At 50.4% G+C, this 9758-nt stretch overlaps 1 long non-coding RNA gene across 2 annotated transcripts; it reads left to right on the top strand.

Moving 5' to 3' along the window:
• Nucleotides 1–108: 108 nt before the first annotated feature.
• LOC117796318 lies at nt 109–9247 on the top strand. Of its 2 annotated transcripts, XR_004620708.1 has the most exons (5): nt 109–4570; nt 5349–5852; nt 7275–7468; nt 7607–7968; nt 8914–9247. It is a non-coding gene; the product is annotated as an uncharacterized LOC117796318 (long non-coding RNA). The 2 variants fall into 2 exon arrangements; XR_004620707.1 differs by having other exon boundaries at nt 109–5852.
• Nucleotides 9248–9758: the final 511 nt, after the last annotated feature.

The raw sequence follows: 9758 nt of genomic DNA, 5'->3' as shown, positions 1-9758 counted from the left end.
GTCGCACGGCGCCCCCGCCCGGCCGAAGGTCCGCCGGGGAGGAGGTCGCTGGGATCCGCGGGGCAGGTCCGGACAGGACGACCCGGCTCGCGGGGCTTGGGGTCCCGGGGACTTCGGGAGGCCCGGATGACTCGGGGCTCTTGGGGACTGGGGGGATCGCGGGGGCCTGAGGGACTCGAGGGTCTTGGGGGCGTCTCAGGAGCCCGGGGGACTCGGGGCACCGGGGTCGTGGCCCACTGGCATCGGCTCCCCAAGAACTGACGCCCTGGCTCTACGTTTTCTGGGGCACACACCGACGCTGGACGTGTGAATGCGACGAAACCTAAACGAGCGAGGAACGCGGTAGCGGATCTCGGCGGCGGGGTGCGAGGGGGAGGCTCAAACTCCGCCCCTCCTGCTCCCCACAGCCTGCGAGGCGAGGCCAGGCCTGCGTCCCCAAGCCTGTTGAGGCCTCGCGCCCACCCAGAGGCTCCGAAGGCGTCTGATTCCTGCCTGCTGGGCTCCTCCCAGCCGGCCTCAACTGCCAACCTCTCCGACCCCATCCGCCCCTCTCTCCGTAAGCAATAGGGCCATTCCTTGGCCATCACTTTTCGTCTTCTGCTTGAAAGCCTCCCCTCTCCATTCCCAGGACCATCTCCTATTCCGGGCTCTTTGTTAACTCCCCGACACCCCGCCCTCCCTGGAGCTTGCCCGCCACCCCTTGCTCTTCCTCCCTGGAGTCTCTTTTAGGGTCGCCTAGCTTGTTGCTTGCATGGATCCCTCTGATGACACAGACATTTCCAGTCCAACTTCTGTCTCAATTCCAGACTGACATTTCCAATCAATTGTGAAATGTCCACCTGCACGATTCCAGATGTGTCAAACTTAGCATGTCCAAAAATCAGAAACTCTCCTCATCTTCTCTGTAAGTACATCCATCCTCACTGTGCTGTGCCAGAGGGCAGCCTGCACCCTGACTCCCCCCAGACTCCAGAAACGGGAGTGGCTGGGAGCCAAGAGCTGGGCTGACCTGTTGCTTTGGAGTGTGAAACAGCACAAGGGGCAAACGTGAGGTCAAAGCCAAGAGATGGTCAAAGGACTTGTTAAATCCCAGGAACACAGGGCAGAGAAGAAAAAGCCTAAGGTGAGGCAGAGGGTTGCACCCGTGCGGTAGGAGCTTGAGTCAAGGGGTAGGTGGAGACAAGCCCTCTGGCATCTGACTGAGGAGCGGATTGATAAGGGTGGCGCAGCTGGATGTTTACCACTATAATTTCTGTTAACAGTGTGGCCACTCCCTCAGGTAACACCTGACCGTGCGTCCTGGTAAACCTTTGTAGGTGTGACCACGTGCCACTGTTCGAAGCGCTTGACCACATATGAACTCCTTAATTCCTACAACCCCATGAGGTGGGTGGGGAAACCAAGGCACAGCAAGGCTGCTCACTAGCGTGTGGTCAAACAGCCAATCGGTGGCAGACTTGGGTTAGAACCTAGATGACCTGGCCCAGCATCGCTGTTCTGGACCATTAGCTATTCTGCTCCTCAGTCATCTTCTCAGATACTTTTAACAAGTCTTATCATTTTTACATAAACTTGCAAATGTTGCAGTGTTGAAAACAATTTTGATTCACGAGTCTCAATTATGAACTGTAAGGCCCATCTTTGAGTCATCAGCGAGTCAGTGAGTTAGATAAGCAGGCCTCCCATGTCTTGGCGGCTCTTCGACAAAACCTCTGGGATAATTAGGACTCTCCGGCTCCAGTCATCTGCTGAACCACAGGACAGCTCTGCAAAGCTTTGCTCGTGCTGTCCCTTCCCCTGGATGCCTGTGCATTCCCTCAGCCTCTCCATCACCCTCTTACGTGGCTGGCTCCTTTTTAAAAATCCACTGTTTTGATAAGTCCAACTGATCCTTTGTTTCAGGCAGACAACTATCATTTCTTTAGTTCTTCACTCTAGGCAATCGTGAAGCAACTCCTTACATTTGTACAGGGTGTTAACATTTACCAAGTGCTTTACTTTTTAGTATCAAAAGTTGTGTTCCCAACAATTTTGTGATGTGCTAATGTGAGATTACAGGCTGGCTTCTCCCCGAAGTCACATGGCTCTGAGGGGCAAACGGGACGGAATCCTACTGCCCTGTAAACACAGTCCTTATATATAGACAGTACGTGGAGGGCACAGAATTCTTCAAAATGTGGATATTGTAAAATGTCAATATATGTGATGTTGGTTTTACGCATAACAATTGAAGTCTACTTGTTCACATAAAAGAGAATAGGAACCATTTATTGAAAGAAAGAAAAAACAGGACGCTGGACGAAGAGCAAGTATATTAACGTTTGCATCAGAGAAGAAATGTGAGAGAATTTTATAAATCCTGCCAGTGAGAGACGGACAGGTCTTTGGCATTTTTACTATTCTCTCATGAGTTTGGAATCTCACTTCCCTCAAACAATAGACACTCGTGACGGTGAAGAGTCCGAGGCCCAGATCCACATCCTGGCTCTGCCCCTGCAAGTTATGTGAACTCTGGCAGGAGACTCAGCTCTTAGCCCTGGCCCCTCTTCTCCAAATGGGGACAGAATGCCCACCTCTGAAGCATCGTCCTTGGTGACCGACTAAGACACATGCGCAAAAGCATTAGGCGTAAAGTAAGAGGTGTTAATATGATGACGATCACTAATAAATTTTTATATGAAAACCTTATCGGGTCAGCGCAGTGTATTAAATGCCAGATTTAGCAGAGATTCTCAGTTCCCACATGTAATGAAATCGTCGCTCAGAGGGGTTCATGTGGATCTGAGTTATTTGCTACTTGCAAGGGCGAGGACTAGCACGTGAGTAGAAGAGACGCATGGACCAGCCTCTGCTCCTAGTCATCGGTGCGTGTGACATTGGGAAGGGGCTCAGGGAACACCAGGCCACGTGCCAGGAGCTGCTCAGCCACCAGGCGGGTCTGAACGCCCAAGCTTCGCGGGCCCAGAGCCGCACTCCCGTGAGGAGTTACCTTGCATCCCACAGCACCTGTGTGTTGATGAGAATCAACGTCCTTCCCATCCCACCTGCACTTTGCCCGGCTGAGCGTGGCTTCCTGGGGGCAGGTGTGTGTCCCGGGCCACTAAGAGCGAGCCACTCATCCAAGAACAGGCTGCTGGTCTCTGGGGGCCTCTCCTCACTGCCACCTGCAGTGTGGGCAGCTCACCAATTCTTGAGCTGATTTCAACCATGTCTGGAGGTGTCTGGTTACTGGACTCCTCAGAGGGGGAGGCTTGTGGTGGACGACACCCAAGGGTGCCCTGCGGGGCTTCCTGGCAACCTCAGCCCAGCTTGTTTTCCAGGCTCCATTTTGTGGAATGGGGCTCCTTGGTTGGACTTTCCCGTTGCTATAATCCTGACGTGCAAAGTACATCTTGCAGCAGCATCTGTGCTGGGGAAGTGTGACCAGGCTTCTTGCCTAAGAGGAGACTTTCTGTGAGATTAGTCACTTAGCCATAGGTCGCTGTCCAGTATGGAAGCGTTAGAACAGCTCCAGCGCATATGTGGTCACTCCCAGAAACCGTTCTGGCCCAGACATCTGACATGGATCTGTGCTGCTCTGGGCAGTTGTCTAGATGTTCCCTGGGTCCATCGTATTTCCCAAAGAGATTGCCTCTTGGAGAGCAGGGAGGGCGTCACGGCCTTCCACCATTCCTCACAGTAAGCAGCAGCACCCTGAGCGTTCCAGAATGGTTGGAACCGGGCAGATGGAAAGCCGCAGTGGGGGCCCTGACATTGGGACTCTGGCCTAGTACGGCTCAGGTTGTCCCACTGAGCCATACCGCAGGTGAGGGAGACTCATGGACCTTGCTTACGACAGCCAGGGTGGATGCCTTGGCCGGAGTGACGAGGGACACAGAAGGTCTTGTGTTCTGAGGCTGCAGGCCTGGACCCGAGTAGCCTGCTGCTGATCCAGCTCGCTCGTGTAGGAAGGCCAGCTGCAGCCGAGGACCCCACAGAGCAAGCAGGAGGACACTTCACTACACCGCGGCTGCGCCCATCCCACAGGCAAGTTCTGCCCATCAGTACGGCTCCCCATGCTTAGGCCCTGGTTTCTCCACCCACAGCCTGACCCATAGCCTCCCATCCCACGGCCTTCCAACCCTCAGTCTCCCGCCCCATAATCTCCTGACCCATGGGCTCCTGACCCAGTGCCTTGGCCCATGGCCTCTTGGCCCACGGTCTCCCGACCACGGTCTCCTGGCATGAATCAATGGTGCCTCAATGCTGGACCAGGGGACAAAAGCGGAGTCCACACAAGAGGTCTGTATATGTGTGTCTCTTAGTTGTTGATGTGATTGGTTATGAAGGGAAGTCGCTAAAGGATAAAGAGGAAAAAGGTTTACTTGCTATGGTTTTCCTTTAATATGACACTAAAAACTCAAGGGGAATGTCACTCTAATGACATTACTTGGTCCGTCCACCAGGACTGCTGTAACAAAGAACCACAGATTGGGAGGCTTCAAAAGGACAGGTGTTTATTTCCACCATTCTGGAGGCTGGAAGTCAAGATCAGGACGCTGGCATGGTTGCATTCTGGACCTTCTTCCTGGTTCGTAGAAGTCTCCTTCGTGCTGCGTGCCTTCCTTGCTGTGGAAGGGGCATGGGAGCTCCCTGGGGATAAGGACACCATCCCATCACATGAGCTGTACCTCCTCATACCATCATACTGGGGATTGGGTCTTCAACATATGAATTCTGGGGAGACACATTCAGTCCATAGTACCTAGCAAGTGGATTTTGTTAATGGAACCACTTATTCGCACAGCGTCTGTCAACCCAATTCTGTGAGTCTTGTTGGATCTGAAATGCAGCAACAGGACAGACGTCATCTTAACTTGGCAGGGGCGTGACTCCATCAGCGGTACACCCTCATTCCACGGAGGCGGTGATAGCATTAGAACGACCCTCAGAGGGGGCCCTGTAACATGCTCTTCGGAACTACACAGTGGTTTAAGACTGTGGGCTCTGCTTTTGAGACTGTCACCACCCCACATGATCTTGGGCAAGGCATTAAGCATTAGTTTCTTCACTTATAAATTGGGGGTAGTAATGATGCCTACAGAATAGGGTTGTGTGAGGATAAGTTGGTAAGTGTAAAGCATTTGTCGTCGTGCCTGGTACGTAGTGGGTATTCAGGAAAACTACGTTAGTGTTATCTGGATGCTTCCTGATGCTTGGTTACAATAATATTCCCTGGATTTTATTCTGTTTATATCCTCATTTAACCTTATATAATAATTGCAAGGCAGGTACCTCTATTACATGCCAAGTAACTGTTACTTCTCACAACAGCTTAGGCAGGTGGGCGTACTGTCTCTGTTTTACAGATGAGAGCATTGATTTCGGAGAGGTCGAGTGGTCTGTTTGCTGTCACCCAGCTCCTGAGTGGCAAGGCTGGGAACGAATCCAAAGCCACTTTTCCTGCTGCGCTGCATTTGAGGAGTAACTTTGTTCTTGACCTCTTTAGAGTTACTACTTTCGTATTCAAATGGAGATGCGAGATGGAATGCACTTGGGGTCATATGCTGCAAACGACCCCGGGACACTGTGTTCACTAAAGCACTGACTGTGTGTGTGCGCGGGTGGGGTACAGGAAGGACGGGCAGGCAGGACCGTGCTGCCTCTGCTGGGGGAAAAACACCCTTGCTCCTGCTGGCCGCTGTCAATGGGGAGGTTTCCGGGCATTAACTACAACACAGTATATGCGTCATTCTATTACAGGAACTCACTGTTGAAACTGTCGCCAGGTTTTACAGTTCCCGAAAGGACCTTCGGTTTTGATGAAATCTTGCACCCCTTTTCTAAAAGAAAATAAAATGCGATAACCAAAGGTTTGTAATCTGTGCACTTCGGCTTGTGTGACTAATTTCCAAGTGATTCTAAACTACCTGCAGGCAGAATTTCTTAAAATTGACATTCTGGGGCGCCTGGGGGGCTCCATCAGTTAAGTGTCTGTTTTCGGCTCAGGTCATGATCCCAGAGTCCTGGGATGGAGTCCTGTATTGGGCTCCCTGCTCAGTGGGGAGTTTGCTTCTCCTTCTCCCTCTGCCCCTTCCACTTGTTCTCTCTCTCTTTCTCACCCTTTCTCTCAAATAAATGAAATCTTTAAAAAAAAGATTGGCATTCTGTGTGACACCCAAAAAGACCAGGATAAGCACTGACACTTTCATGTTGCAACAAACACATGAATTCTTGGTGCTCGTGGTTGTACTGTCCACCCTCAGGGGAAAACCAGCAAGAATATCCACTTGGATGAGAAAATGTCATTGTCACAGCTTAGTTATTGACTCTGAGGTTCTGCACGATGAAAGCAAGATGTTCTAGCAATCTCCCTTTCCCACCCCAGCCCTGCCACCATCTTTTGGAGTAGCAACCAGCTAAGTGCCTTCCCCACTATTTGTTCCGCAGAGAAACATTCCCGTGTGTCAGGATGTATTGGTCTGCATTGTCTGAGCTACAGGTGGTAACAAACAGCATCGTTTACTTTGTTTTGCATGGCCCAGGCCCGTCATCAGCCTGGACGGCCACCTAGGGGACAGACTGCCAGAGCAGCTGCCGATTGCTGTGCTGGGGAAAGAGAGGGTTTGATAGTTGAGTATTTCTCCCTGGACTCCTCAGCCAGCCACAGCCACGTGGGACAGGATACAGGACGAAGGGCGAGAATCAGTTATTTGCAAGCAATGCTAATTCCTCCATGCTGGCCTTTCAAATGGTCGCTCCATAAGGGTAGGCTCAATCGATAGTTCAAGTATTGTACAGATGTAAGATAATATCAAAACACACTGTTGAACTGGAAAATTTGAATTTATAACCAAACTGATGGAAGGCAGGCAACAACCCTCCTCTGTTCACCACAGAGCAGTAAAGACAAGAACAATATATCAAAAGCAACCAAAAGGGAAAACCCGACACCCTTGAATAGAGAGAGGCGACATGAGGTAAAAGAGTAGACAAGGTTCCTCCCTTTTTTAAACAAAACTGCCCAGATTTAGAATGAGATCGCTAAGAGCTACATTCAATCGATCTCTGACGTAGAATCACGCTCCCCAGATGTTCTCCAGCTGCTATGGTCTGGATGTCCGTGACCTCCACCAACTCCCAAAACTCTTGTGTTAAACCTGACCCCCAAGGTGATGGTGTCAGGAGCTGGAGACTTCGGGGGGGGGGTGCGACGAGGCCAAGAGGTGGGGACCCCGTGATGGGATTAGTGTCCTTATGAGAGACCCCAGGGAGCCCCGTCGCCCCTTCCCCAGGTGAGGACACAGGAGAAGACGCCACGTGTGGACCAGAAAGTGGGCTCTCACTGGACGGCGGATCTGCTCCCGCAGTGATCTCAGACATCCAGCCTCCAAAGATGTCAGGAAGAGATGCCTGTGGTTTATAAGCCACTCCATCTGTGGTGTTTCGTTACAGCAGCCCGAAATGAGTAAGACACCAGGCCTACAAGGTAAAACAACTTCGGTTACTGATAGAGCCCAATTCAAAGACCAATGGATCTGCTGCTTTCAGCTGTGGTCTGAAACATAACTGCCTTATTCGCAGTAATGAGCTTGATATTGCTTATTTCTCTTTTTTTCCTTTGTAGACAAGTTATTTAACCTCCCTGGCCTCCTTTCCTTCTTGTGTAAAATGCAAGCGATAATGCCAATTCCTCTGTGCATCCTACGTAACTGGGACACAAAAGGCAGGTGGTGTGTGCTTGTGAAGACAGGCGCCCTGGGGGCATAGACACCAGGAGGGGACCCTTCCACCCCTGCCAGCTGCACACCCGAGCACAGGGCAGCTCAGCGGGGGCCCGGGGGCCGCAACTCTGGAGACTAGCTCAGCTCATCTACTTCTCGTAACTTCTGAAAGCACCGTGGCTAAGAGAGCAATGCAAGGTGTCCGGAAACCAGTCTGCTCACCGTATGCTTTGCTTCTTCCAAATCAACCCGTGCCCAGGTCAAGGTATGTGTGGGCAGGGTTCCTTCTAACACTGAAAGGGAGATTTGTATCATTTCTATTAAGACGAAAATCCTGTTTGGGCTGAGACCACAGATCTTCCTCGACTTATGATGGGTTACGTCCTGATCAACCCGTTTTTAAGCTCAAAGTATCAAGTTGAGAATGCACTTAGTGCACCTAACCTACCAGACATGACAGCCTAGCCCTGCCTGCTTTAAACATGCTCTGAACACTTCCACCAGCCCCAGTTGGGCAAAATCACCTAACCCAAGGCCTATGTCATGGTGAAGTGCTGAATATCTCATGTGACTTATTGAATACCGTACTTAAAGTGGCGGAATGGCCATATGGGTGCAGGACAGTTGTCCGCGAGTCCGCTGTTACTTGCGTGATGCGGGGCTGCCTGGGAGCCGCTGTCCCGCGTCGCAGGGGAGGGTCATGCTGCTCTCCCGGGACAGGATTAGAGAATTCAAAATTCCAAGTGTGTTTTCTACTGAATGTGGATTGCTTTCACACCATTATGAACTCAAAAAATTGTAAGTTGAAACATCCTAAGTCAGGGACCATCTGCAGTGAAAAATACTTAAAAGCAACTTGAAGCTAACACATTATGAGTCAGATAGCGTGCTCTGTATCTGATAGTTTCATAATGCTGCTTTTTTTAAAATAACTTCTTCTTTTTTAAAAAAGACTTATCTATCCATTTTAGAGAGAGAGAAAGGGAAAACATGAGAGCAAGGGGAGGAGCAGAGGGAGAAAGAATCCCAAGCAGACTCTCTGCTGAGCGTGGAGCCCAATGTGGGCCTCGATCTCATGACCCTGAGATCATGACCAAGCTGAAATCAAGAGTCAGATGCTCAACTAAGCCACCCAGGTGCCCCACATAACGCTGCTTTTGACGAAAGAAAGCAAGTTGAAACAGCGTTGGTATCTGTCCCATCACTGCAGGGTACTGGCTCCGGACAGGGATGGTGTGGATTGCTGCAGAGAACAAGAGCGTCGTGCAGCATGAAACGGCCAGGATCCCCCTTAGAGTTCACAGCCCTCCCGCAGCATCAGCTTCTGGGAACACACTGAACCCCTCAGTAGCTCAGCATCTTCTGTATCTAGCTGTGCGAGAGACGGAGCTGAAGCAGACTCTTACTTCCTTGTGTATGAAATTCCCAGGGTGCCTGGGTGGCTCGGTCGTTGAGCATCTGTCTTTGGCTCAGGTCATGGTCCCGGGGTCCTGGGATCGAGCCCCTACATCAGGTCCCTGCTCAGGGGGGAGCCTGCTTCTCTCTCTGCCTGCTCCCCCTGCTTGTGCTTCCTGTCAAATAAATAAAAATAAAATCTTAAAAAAAAAATGAAAGAAATTTCCAAGGAATTATCTTTGTTTATGTCAAGACAAAACATACCTGATACCACTGGCCATACTTTTAAATGCCTTAATACATTATTTAATAATGACATTAAATCTACTTTTAATACAATGACCTAAGAATTTTAAAAGTCAATGTAAATAAAAGTTATTATTTTCTACCACATCAATATTTACTATGTTTATTGTAGTACTATCAGCTTAAGGATGACTGCAATTATTTTCAGAGGTTAAAGGGGTTAGGAATACATGTAGCGCCACCACACACCCCAGGGCTGTCACACATGAGCTCTGGGTGCTGATGTCCCACCTGCTGTCTCGAGGGGGGGGGCAGCCAAAATTAACTTGAAATGGATTAAGTACTTAGATGAAACATGTGGAACCATAAAAACCCTTGACATAAGTCTTGGCAAGGATTTTATGGTTATGACAC

This window comes from Ailuropoda melanoleuca, chromosome 15 (genome assembly GCF_002007445.2).
Source record: "Ailuropoda melanoleuca isolate Jingjing chromosome 15, ASM200744v2, whole genome shotgun sequence".
Lineage (NCBI taxonomy): Eukaryota > Metazoa > Chordata > Mammalia > Carnivora > Ursidae > Ailuropoda > Ailuropoda melanoleuca.
This window is presented reverse-complemented; position numbering and strand designations above follow the sequence as displayed.